Genomic DNA, 13,061 nt, shown 5'->3' with positions numbered 1-13,061 from the left:
AACACGTTGTTGAATGAACTTCTTCTTCTTCTTTGGCTCAACAACCGATGCCGGTCAAGGCCTGCCAACCCACTTGTGGGGTTGGCTTTCAGTGACTTATTGATTTCCCCCCATAGTAGGATAGTCAGTCCTACGTATGGCGGCACGGTCTATTTGGGGCTTGAACCCATGACGGGCATGTTGTTAAGTCGTACGAGTTGACGACTGTACCATGAGACCTGTTGAATGAACACGTACTACTAAAAAATAATAATAAAAAAACTATACATTTGTGTCAACAGAGCCATGGAACGTATCAGTTTGAAAATTACAAAATTGCGTGACTTGGCTCAAAGTAGCCTCATCGATATTTAACGGTTCTGCAAGGTACAGTAAGAACTGTCCAGGAAGTTACAAGGTTAACACATTTGTCACCACAAATGCATTAACGCATAAAAACAAATAGGAGTTATCGTTGTTGCAACGTGTAGAGTTTGAAAATAATTCGAAATTTGAGGACATCCGGTAGATTTTACCGGGCCTTAACTAGTGTGAATATAAATTTCTTTATTCACCATTTAGCTTATCCTAATCCAAGTTATCATTTTTTATACTTCTAAATCCTTCCACGTCACAATAATATATTTTTGGAATCCCGAACAATCCAGTGCGAGCGGATAATCGGGTAAACGTGCAAGGGTATAATTAAAAGTAGGACATGTTTCCAATTAACAGAGATCCAAACGCAAATGATCTTGGAGTTAACATCTTTCATTCCAACAACCGAAATAGGACAGAGCTATGAAAGACTGGTTAGTAGGCAAAGTGTCAAAGGACTCTGTCCAAAAGTTCGCTGTTTGTTTCTCCTTCGCTACGACCCAGCGACTCTGGCTGAGATCCAATCCTTCGCGTGGCCTGCCGAAGACGCTCGGCTCATTACAGCGATGTTGATGTGATGCCAATCTTTTTTGATAATCGATACCACTTTGCCGATTGTAGGTAAGGAAACGGGGACACAGAAAATCGATTAGTGTATCAAGCAAAGCGTGCTTTGGCATCACTTTACCAAGCAGCGGCTGACTATCAACATGCGAGTGCGATCGACCCCAGACACAAGTCATGCGAGAGATTTGCAGAACTTTGGCGAGAGGCGTCAATGATACTTTTTCCGGATTGAACCTATCACTGGTAAAGCTACCATTCGACTTGGTGTTGCCCCGCACCAACAAACTACAAGATTATATGCGCTGACTGATCACCAAAGTTTATCTGGAACTCCATCACATCTAACGGTACCAAAAAAATCTGGATCGGTTTATACTATTGCCGTTGAACTCGGATGTGACTAACATCAATAATGTTGTATTGAACCGACCCGAGCGGCTCAGAAAGCACCGTCCGGTCGACTCACTTTTAAAAAACAGAGAAGCAGGAACATCTTTAATAAAAAAAAGATAAATGATAAAAATCAAATGTGGATTGTTTTGTAGTTTTATCACATCGAAACAGACAATGTTGACATCGAATGGAAATGGGTTGATAATATGGATGCATTAGTAAGCCGTGGAAAACATTGACATCGAAATCAAAGGTGTGGATGAGATCAATGGCAAACGTTAGTATTAAACGTTTCATACGTTTTTTTATTGAAGTCGCTTACTTTTGGCTAAGAAAATGTAGTGGTCGTCACATCGCCGTGTTTTTCGAGCATTATCCTCAATAACTCTCTCAAAAGCACCTTACGCTCTAGATTGTCCTCTCCCTTTTTCTGTTCGTTGCTAGGGTGAACTTTTCCTTCTTTCTCTATTTCTTGGATTTGGCGCAATGTACTTTAAATGATCCTAGTAACCATGTACAGTAAACCATCCGTTTAACAAAAGATTTAACCTAGTTAAGAATTAAAGTCCGAAATCACTGGTTGAACTTTTATTCCTTGCCAACTATTAAATATGTGCTTTTTTATTGGCATGTTTTTCCATGCAAAAGTTTTCTGAAATTTTTCTCGGCAGGCCAAGATATTTTTGTGATTTTTCGAGAACCGGGTTTTCCATACAAATGCATACTTTTTCATTGAACTGTCAGCCAAATATCGAGCGTTCGACTAAAAAGTATACCAACTAAAAAGCATTCAACTATTGAATTCTGACTGTACTAAGTAATAAAAAAAAATTAAAAAACTTTTTTAATGCACTTCCCCACCTAAATAAAATTGCCTAAAGCCGTGCTTTAATTTATTTTATTTTATTTTGTTCTATTGGAAACCCTTGTATATATAATTTGTTGAATTGAACGAAACATTTGAAGATACTTGACTATGGATTGTAGTAGTCTATAAAAATTATTGTAGATCTAGCAATAGCGTAGTTGACAAAATGCAAAGACAGATCGCAGTTGTGATAATACCAGCAGTAAGAACAAGCGTTTTGAGGTTATTGTCCCAGACAAACAGAAAAAGTAATGGTTTGCGGAATCCCGCAGTTTTCCTGAATAAGCTACGACACCTGAAAGGTTAGGGCCAAAGTGTTTAGGTTTTGAAAATCTCGAAGGTATGGGACGCAGTCACAAAGGATATTCCAGCAGAGGCTAGTTAAGTTTGTATGTTTAAATGGACGCCAAGGCCAAGTCGTTGCTGGTGAGTTTTATTTCGGAGGAGTTCTTGGGATGTATACAAGAGAAGACCACGGTGAAGGAAATGTGGAATGTTTATACTATAGCATCGGTCGGCAAATTTTTCGACCGAAAGAGCCAAATTCTAAAATAATGTTCGTAGAGTTTCACCTGAAGAGCCAAATTGTTAAATCAAGAGCAAAAATGTGAGAAATTGCTATGAAATATATGAACTGTTAAGATCCGCCATCTTGATAACAAAAAGCTGCATGCGGCTCGCGAGTCGCACATTGCCGATCGCCGTATTATACCAATTCACTAATAAACCAGCCTTTACTGCATAAAGACGTTTTTTCTATTTACGAATCATCAAAAGTGCATAACGAATCCTTCCTACGGATGATTCGAAGTAAGTACAGTGTGATATTTCTTAAAATATTAATCATCTACACAGTGGCGGGTCAAGCCTCTCCGAGGCCCTAGGCGTTATGGTAGACGGGGCCCCTTCACCAAATCCATCGCGGGGGGGGGGGGGGGGTTTGGTGTACGAATCATACACTGCAAATTGTATAAGTTTGCTGCAGTTACATTTTTGACTGAAAGCTATTAAGTAATACATGGTACTGAATATCAGTAAAACAAATTACTGAAAATGCAGCTATTTATTCTACCAAAACGACACGTCTGAGCTTCAAAGGAAAACATACTGCGAAGCCCACTTGCTCGTGATGAACAAAAATTTGATTTGGTAACCGCTTACAGACACCCCGATAAATTTTAGGTGCGTATTCGGCCAAATACCCATTATACCAAATCAACAAACTTCTTTCGACAAAATACAATTCACATCTGTATAAAACTTTATGAAACAGAGATGAACATAAGCAGAATGGACTGCCACCCGCGCATCAGTAAAAACCCCAATTTTAATACTTTTTTCGCCAATTTTCAATCGATAGTAATGACTTAACAATCATTAATATCAGAAAGGCTTTGTGGTATGTTAAAATTTTGGGCACTGTGGATACTGTTTCGAAGCGGACTTTCGACACTTGATCGTCTAGGCCAGGGGTTTCCAAACTACGGCCCTCGAGAGCCTATAATGCGGCCCGTGATGATGTTGTAAAGGATAATGTAAATATCATATATGTTTGACAGTTTCCATCATTTTTTTTTAATTTTTACTAAACCAAGACAAGAATCAAGTTACTATAAAAGAAAAATGCAGAACTTTAAAACATTTATTAAGTATTTTCTTGTCAAAACAAGTTTTAAACGTTCTCATTACCAAAAGTAACGCGTAAATGGCCCTCAACAACGATATTTACGAAGAAATGCGGCCCGCGAACTGAAAAGTTTGGAGACCCCTGGTCTAGGCGATCATAAAAACCTGTAGGACGTTGGAGTTTAGAGGGCTTACCTTGGGTAGGAGGACATAAGTAAACTCCTTAAATGAGAAGTCGATAGATGATGGATGGGCTTAGTCCTATCCTGACAATCCGAACAAATCTGACCTGCCATGATCGTTGTTGTTGGTTTTATCTATACTCAATAGAAGTTAAAGGTCGGAAAGTTATCGTTTTCGCTAAGCTAGTTACGTTTGTCTTTTATGGACAAGAACGATGGTTCTAAACGATATTTTCTTTCCTACTTTACAATTTCCAGCTCGTGTTTCATAATACGGACGATTTGATTTAAAATCGTCATCGTGAGCATAACATGAAAACAATATTTTGCTTTTACGTTGGTTTACCTTTACAATGAATACTGAAGTACCGTCTGGCTTCGAATTACGGCCACTTCATTTTCAATCGGTCAAAGCGATAACTTCTTGCACGCTGGAAAAACAATATTTTCATTCGAAAGTAACTGGAAATACCTTGTATTGCAGTATGTTTGTCTCAAGTAATCCACGGACCACAGGTTGGAGACCACTGCTTTAGATCAGCTGCTTTCTAAATGATCGAGCGGTGAGGGCCAGGAGAATGCATTTGTTTTACACATACATTATTATATTATTACAGTTAATACACAAAATGATATGATATTTATGTTATTAAACAATGCGATTGGTTATTGGTTTTCTTAGATTATTATATCATCCAAGCAAGTTTTAAATTCATTTTATTAAATTACAATAACTAAAATTGATTGTAAAGATTCTTCAATTAAGAGTCTGCAGCATAGTGTGCAAAAGTCATAAAAAGCTCAAAACAATAAAGCAAAATCGCAATATCGCTTCTTAACGTACCCTTCCTTCCATGTTTCAAATTGTTTTCTAGGATATATCTGGAGATGGTACAAAATAGTTAACAGCTGAAAAATATCGAGACAAACGTACAATCGTTCAGTACTATTATGAGGCCACGGACAAGTAAGGCCAGGTCAGACGAATTGATAGTGCATTTCTTAAAAAAAAAGCTCCAAGAAAATCGTTGCATCCTTAAAAAGCAATAGAGTGTAACCATTGTTCTCGTAAAATCAACAGTTAGGTTTTTATGGAATTATTCGTTTCTATTTTCTAATTTCTCCTCAAATTTGACCATATTGATTGGTCCGACAATCCATGTTATGGTGATCAAATTTGGAATAGTTCAACGATATGAATTGTCATATTAAAATATGTTCAGTTAATTTTTAATAAATAGGATCTTCCTATCTTTCAAAATCGCGCAAATATTTTCTCGGGCCTGACTGCATATTGTGGTGGGCCGGACTTTGCCGATAGCTTAATTAGTTCAAATTTTACGCGATCATTCATATCGATATTTCCTTTCCGTCGACCCTTCCAAATTTGACCCAAACCCTTCAACAGCTTGCCTTTCCACCATCACTTCGTCCAGTCCACAATTTTAACTGGGGCCCCAAAGGTTAGCCGGGGCACGAGTTCTTAGTTTTTGCGTGATAACATACACACAGGCCAAATTAAAAAACGCACACATCGACATCGGAATCGATTCTTGAATGAAACCTCAACAGATATGTTGTGGGCAGCCGTGCCGACCCCTGGACTTGCCGTGGCAGTTGCGCTGCCACCGGTCAACGTCCAGGAGGACGACAGTGTGTCACACACACTGTCGCACACACTAAGCAGCGCAAGGCTTAGTGTGTGCCGAGCGCACAGTTAGAGTGTGTTAGCGAGCCGATCGAGCAGGAGCTCTCGGCAGGGGCGCTCGGTGCGGCTGGTGCGCGGCCACCGTACTATTATATTTTAAAGTGTATTGGTTGTTTCGTTTATGTTTTATTTATTATGTACGTTATAAGTGTTTTAATAAAAGTAAAAGTGCAAAACACAACAGTGGCGACGAGGATGGGATCCTCCTGCGTAAGGGGGATCCAACAAGAACCCGCGGAAGCCATCGCGATCGAGCCCATCTCGCTTTTGCTGCATCATTGCAGCGGCCATCGCGATGGCACGGTTCCCTGTGCCTTTGGGATACCGCGGAACATCGGGCCGCCGCCACCGCCGCCAACACCGAGGCCCCCGGCTGCCGTCCCATCATTGGCGACCATAGGGGCAGCCGAACACACACTCTCGGCGACAAGGAAGGTCGTCGGGCTGCAGCCCCAGCAACGCCAGCAGCACCACAGGCGAGGCAGCTTTCCGCCTTGCTGCTGGATCTTCGGATGGGCGTCGCATCCGCCCATGCTGCAGCCCCCAGATTCATCGGGCGAGGACGCATTCCGCCCAGCTGCAGCAGCAGCAGTGCAATGATCCATCGGCGACGAGCAATACCGCCCGGCTCGAGCTCAGCTCATCATCGGCGAGGCACAAATTCCGCCGCGGCTCGAGCCCTGCCTCACATAACGGCGACGTAACATTCCGCCTCGGCAGCACAACAAGGATCCATCGGCGACGAGCAATACCGCCCCGGCTCGAGCTCAGCACATCATCGGCGAGGCAGCAATTCCGCCGCGGCTCGAGCCCTGCCTCTCACCACGGCGACGTGACATTCCGCCTCGGCAGCACAACAGGATCGGCAACGCACAAGTTGCATCGGCTGCAACACAGCAGCCCACATCAGTGCGAACGTTTTCACCCTGGCTGTAGTCGAACAGGCGTCGCCAATTGCGCCTCGGCTACAGCCACAATGTCCAGATGGGACGAGGTTGCATGCCGTCCCGGCTGCAGTCGAACGGGCGTCGTCAATTGCGCCCCGACTGCAGCCACAGCAAAAAGAAGGGCGATGAGCCAACGCATCGTAGGAGGGCGAGGAACAATGCCGCCCGAGTATTTTCATCTCTGCCGCCCGTCATCGAAAAAAAAAAATACATCGCTGCTGCCCTGGGGCAAGGATCATCATCATCATCGTCATCATTATCGCGGCATCATCATCATCGCGGCACCTTCATCATCGCGGCATCATCATCATCATCATCGTTATCATCATCGTCATCATCATCGCCGTCACACCATCGCCGCCGTCCCAGGGAGCGGCACAGCAGCAGCATCACCGCCGCGTCATCGCCATCGCGGTGTGGCCCGAGAGCAGCAGCCAGCGCTGCTCAGCGCACCAACATCGGGGTTCCCACATCTTGGCAGCATCGGTCGGAAGGGTTCACCACGCCGGTATTCCCTTAGTGGAATACCCCCGCGTCGGTTCGAGCCCTTCGGTATTAAAAGGGGGAGATGTTGTGGGCAGCCGTGCCGACCCCTGGACTTGCCGTGGCAGTTGCGCTGCCACCGGTCAACGTCCAGGAGGACGACAGTGTGTCACACACACTGTCGCACACACTAAGCAGCGCAAGGCTTAGTGTGTGCCGAGCGCACAGTTAGAGTGTGTTAGCGAGCCGATCGAGCAGGAGCTCTCGGCAGGGGCGCTCGGTGCGGCTGGTGCGCGGCCACCGTACTATTATATTTTAAAGTGTATTGGTTGTTTCGTTTATGTTTTATTTATTATGTACGTTATAAGTGTTTTAATAAAAGTAAAAGTGCAAAACACAACAAGATAAAAAGAGCGTGCTTGGTGTCAGCCAATTTTTCTTGCTTATTTCTACGGCTACGAACCGTTGTGTTGAGATCGGTTTCGGAGCCTTTTGATGTCGTATGTGCATGTAGTTTGTGTGAGGCATCTCTTGTAACGGATTTCGCTTTACCCAACTCGCGCGTAGCGTTCAATGCATTTGATCCAACGCTTTGGGCCATCGATGATGAAATGATATTGTGTTGAGCTCTGGGCATGTATCGCAGCGCTCTACGCTTCCAACTAAGGTGCACATGGTAAACAAAAATATTGCACATGTTAAAAAGGCAAATGTTTTCTGCTTCTGATAGTAAAATGCTTCTGATAAGTAAAATAAATATGCTTCTGATAGGTCTGGTAGTAATAGTAAATCTGATTGTAAACATAACCCCCGGGGAAAAATGGGGATATATTAGGTTGACAACATCAAATGGAAGGGGCCCCTCAATCGACCGAATCATCAACGGGGCCCCCAAATGGCCGAGGCAATGGAGATTGTTCTTCGTATTATGGCTGGATGTAGATGCATCTGTAACGGTTTTTGGTCTTGTTGTATTCGCAAAAATTGAAATAGTCGATAAAAACCATATATAAATGAACATGGTCCATAGGTTCCTTGAGTATTTTTATACCCTTCCCCCCTTCCTTCTAACTGAAACCTTTCCCATTTCCCCTTCTCTTCGGTCCACAAACTTGATGTGTTCGATTAGGGCCAAGAATGAAAATTTTAGTTTTTGCATTAAAAGACACACACAATCCACTATCCCAGGCCAGGAATGTGAATACCATTTTTCGTGTGAAACAGCTGTCTGCTTTCGACACAAAATCGCAAAGCGGTAGCAGGGGCCCCGTATAAAAGAACAAGACGGTTCATCCCAGTCAAGAGCGCACACAATGACATCGATTTAACCATTTCTCGAATGAGACCTCAACCCACTGAAGGACCGTTGACCAAACGATCTTCCTAGACTTTTTAAAGCAACGCGAGCTTGGTGTCAATTTTTCCTGCTAATTTCTCCGGCTACGAGCCGGTGTATTGAAATTTTGTTTAGGGGCCTTTAAATTTTTGTCTGTGTATGATTTGTGATTGTGGCTGTTTCAACGGGTTTTCTTTGTGGTTAAACGCAGCGCTGTCCTGTGTTCCGTGCATTGGATTTTAGCAGCAAGTGTCTCCGCGTTTTTTTGGTGAGCTCGAGCACGGACCATCCACACCAAGACACCAAATGGACGGGGCCCCTTATTGATGGGGCCCCTAATAGACGGGGACCCTTATTGATGGGGCCTCCTTACCGACGGGGCCCTTACCGACGGGACCCCTTCATCGAAGAGTCCACATAATCGTTGAGGCCCCGTAAACCACCTTTGAGTTTTGGCTTCAGTATAGCTGTAACGGTTTTTTTATTTTGTCTTCACGCAAAAAGTTGTATGTAAATACAACTATGTTCCTTTTTCGAGTTCCTTTTTGGACATATGAATACCACCCCTTCCCGATTTCCCCTATTTGTCAGTTGACCACAAAAGTTGAGTAGGACCCCGCGTGAAAATTTAAGGTTTTTCGTTAAAAGCAGGCACGCTCCACGATCTCAGGCTTGAGATGTGAATACCATTTTTCGCGTGAAAACAGCTGTCTGTTTTCGGCACACATCTGCAAAACAAGTATAGGGGCCCCAGACAAGCGCAGGCACGTTTCATCCCAGCCAAATTGAACAGCGCACACATCGATATCGATGGAATCGTTTCTCGAATGAAACCTCTACCCACTGGAGCACCGTTGCTTGCTTGATGTTAGTCAATTTTTCCTGCTAATTTTACCGGCTACGAGTCGGTGTATTGATATTGTGTTTCGGGGTCTTTAAATTTTTGCTTGGGTGTGTTGTATGATTGTGTTGTGTAACGGGTTTTCGGTGGTAGTTAAGCGCAGCGTGCTGTGCATTCCATTTTAGCAGCAAGTTGCTCTGCGTGGTTTTGGGTTTGGGTGCTCGTGCACAGGCCACCCACACCAGCAAAAATTAACGGTTTCTCGCTCTGTCCAATACTTTGCGACAACGATGATGAGGTATTGATTTGAGCTGTGCGCGCATGTCGCAGCGTTCTTCGCTTGCGACTGTGAGGCAAGTATTGGCAGATTTCTTAGAACATTTAATGTGCTGCTTTGAGTAGTATGGGGCCCCGGTATTTCGGTTCGGGCCCTTGACAAAATACAGTGAGTGAAGCGATGGGAAAAATGCATTAATTAAAAATGAGTCTTTTTGAAATAGATGGTAAAAGTCCCATCCAGAGGGGGGGGGGGGGGGGGGGGGGGGGGTAGAATCGATACGAAGTCGAACATCCACAATGACGGGGCCCCCTAGATCGCCGGGGCCCCTGGCGGCCGCCCAGTCCGCCCACCGTTTAACGCGCCACTGCATCTACACGTAAAAGGACAGGGTGTGGTTCCAAAACAAAAGGTAATGTGATGTATAGATCGTCTGTGCTATGTAAACACACGAGTTATATTGCAACATCTCATACTTCCAAAGTTTGCGGGCAAAACGGAGTTTGCGAGCACCCTACAACTTGCGTATACCCGGTAGATTCTACCTTATATATTAGAGCTTTAAGTTATATAATTAGAAAGCTAAAATAGGGATCAATTTAGGGTATAATAGTAGAGCGATACAATATCGGTAATACACCAGCCTTATGTCAGTGTGTATATGTATATTCCCTCTTCTGTGACACTATCCAAAATCAATATCGGCGCTACCACTGAATAGACTCCTTAATTTGTATTGGAAAAGGTAACAAGCCTAGCCTGGTAGATCAATATTGAAAATAGTTTGTTGAAGCAGAGTTAGACAGTTGTTGACGCTCACCGAAATCCTTTTCCCGGGATGTGCAACTCCGTGGCAGCAGCCGGATTGAAGCGAACCACAATAAAAGAACCGTTGCAGTCGATTTGGCCGTCGGGCTCGGAACAGGTTATTTACATTAATTTCAAGCGCTAGTGGTGTGTGCTTAGGTATGTCAAAAAGTCCTTTTAAATTATCTTCACACGAGCATAACGGAGGTTAGAGTGTAAGTGAACCGTTGATCCGCAGTCCATAAATTGAAAAGCTGCGAAGGCGTGGGTATAAAAACGTAATTATTGCAGCGAGTTGTATCGCCTGTCGGAGAAAGCTCGTGCCATTATGGTAAAATTCGAAGCAATAGAATACGACCAGAAGTCTGAAGTATATAATCATACTACCGATCGCTTTGTTGATCGGATTTATTGCAGAGGTAGGAAAGGACGAATATAACTTGGTTTAGAATTACAAAATGAAAAATATAAAAGAACAGGCATGGGAAAAGACATGGGTCAACATTCTGAAGGACACATTATAATTAATATAGAAGAACGTTCAAGGGAAAGATCTTTATGGGGTACGAGCTAGTCTAATAATTAGTAAAAAAGAAGAAAATTAATAAAATATTGCATTGAATTTCGAAGGTAATTTTTAGAAAAAAATATTCTAAAAAAGTATATAACAAAACGGACCAAGGGAGTTCGACGGTTATCTAGCTCCGAATGGCAAACCATGTAGGCTATTTTTTTCGATGAGCACAATATTCATGAAATCGAGAAGTTTTATTAGCACAAGGAGCTCGCCGAAAATTTGTCGCGGTACAAAAGTTGGTCGTCTAGAAGCAGTATAAGGAGCGTATGCGAGGAAGAGAAAATTATTCTTCTCGTGCATTTGCAACCAAATTGCGTTTGATCAGCGAAGGATCATGGGATGCAGTAAATGCACTAGAAGATAACGGTCCAGAAATCTCGCAATCGCTGAGTGTGTTGGCCACAATTTTCTTAAGCAACAAGCCAATCAATAACAGTTTGGTTCAGGCAGCAAAAACTGCAAAACTTGGCTTGGACAGCTTGAAAAAAGCGTTCCAGGACGATAAAGTTAACAAACATAAAGGATTTTTGCTCAGTCGAAGATTGGATGGGTGAAAAGATTGCTATGGCATCGGCGAATAGGGCATTTAAATTTACATAGTTTAAAAATGCTCCGGTCAATTGCAACGGGAATCACTTTCAACGAAGGAAATGATTACTCTTGTGTGCCATGTTACAAAGTAAACATTTTCGTCACCCCTTCAACCATTGAGGTAAGCGTGTAGGAAAAGTTTTGGAATTAATTCACAGCGACCTTTGTGAATATGTCCATCGGTGGTGGCCGATATCTCCTAACGTTTATTGACGATTTAAGCCACAAGATGTTTGTATATTTTTTGAAAGCAAATACGCAAGTGCTATAGGTTTTTGTAGATTTCAAGACGCTGATGGAGAATCGAACCGGAAAACGTATCAAACGTCTACGTACTGATAATGGACAAGAAAACGTTAACGGAGAAATGGAGAGATTTCTTCGCAATGCAGGAATCTTTCATAAAGTCACGGTACCTTATAACGTAGTACGGAACGGCTTAGCTGAACTAACGAACAATTGTTGGATCAACAGCGATACGTGGAAGCATTACTAGAACGGTTCAACATGACCAATTGTAACCCTGTTTCAACTCCTATGGATCCACATAATCATTTGTGTAGTATATATACATATGCGAAATTATAGCATGTAGCTAGGTGTTAGTGAGATCGGTGTTATGGCTCAGGTTAGTGTAAGATTATATGGTCAGTTCAATAAAAGCACTCATGGTTGAACCACGTAATATTGGCGACGAGGATAAAAAAGGTCACAGCAGAGAATCCGCAAGTAAAAAGATGAGTCAAATAGGAAACATAGAGCCCTACGTAATGGGAGAAAGTTTCAAAGAGTATATTCATCGGCTGGAGATGTATTTCACCGTCAATGATATTGCTCGGTCCAGAAAAAAGTGCCAGTGTTGATCACAATGGCTGGTGCGTCGTTGTATTCGGTAGCAATAAAGTTGTGGGCACCGGAGATAAAACGTATGCAGATTTAGTGAAGGTGTTGGAGAAGCATTTCAAGCCCAACGTGAACGTTGTGTCCGAGCGTTATCTACTCAGAAAGTGTAAGCAGACAGCGGAACAGTCGATTGCTGATTACATCATTGAGCTGAAGGCAGCGGCACAGACGTGTGATTTCGGCAGTTTCTTATCAGACGCTCTAAGAGATCAATTTATGGCTGGCGTGTACGATCTGGAGCTTCGCAAACGGCTGCTGAAGAAGGAAGATTTAAAAATCGTGCGAGCATGTGAAATCGCTCGATCTTGGGAAGCAGCGCAAGAACAGAACGAGGCAATGACCGACAGAGAGAGAAACGTGTTGGCGGCCATGCAGAAAGCAGCAAAGCAGCAACCGGTGAACCAGCAGCGAGGGCAACAGGTGATGTGTCGGCGGTGCGGCAAAGATCATGACCCGTTAAACTGTCCTGCGCGAACCTGGAAGTGTTATGTGTGTGGGAAGCAAGGGCACGTAGCGAAAGTGTGTCGAGGTCGATCGTATCAGAGAGGCGTACGAAAAGTAGAAGGAACTAATACAAGTGTACCGCAAATGATCACGT

At 43.3% G+C, this 13,061-nt stretch overlaps 2 protein-coding genes across 2 annotated transcripts in view; both read right to left on the bottom strand.

Moving 5' to 3' along the window:
* The window catches only part of LOC121594526, a 117,768-nt gene that overhangs the window by 100,005 nt on the left and 4,702 nt on the right, over positions 1–13,061 (bottom strand). The window lies entirely within an intron of this gene.
* The window catches only part of LOC121594525 (GTP-binding protein Di-Ras1), a 173,785-nt gene that overhangs the window by 156,023 nt on the left and 4,701 nt on the right, over positions 1–13,061 (bottom strand). The gene's annotated exons all lie outside the window — the stretch shown is intronic.

Source organism: Anopheles merus, chromosome 2L (assembly GCF_017562075.2).
Source record: "Anopheles merus strain MAF chromosome 2L, AmerM5.1, whole genome shotgun sequence".
NCBI classification, from domain to species: domain Eukaryota; kingdom Metazoa; phylum Arthropoda; class Insecta; order Diptera; family Culicidae; genus Anopheles; species Anopheles merus.
This window is presented reverse-complemented; position numbering and strand designations above follow the sequence as displayed.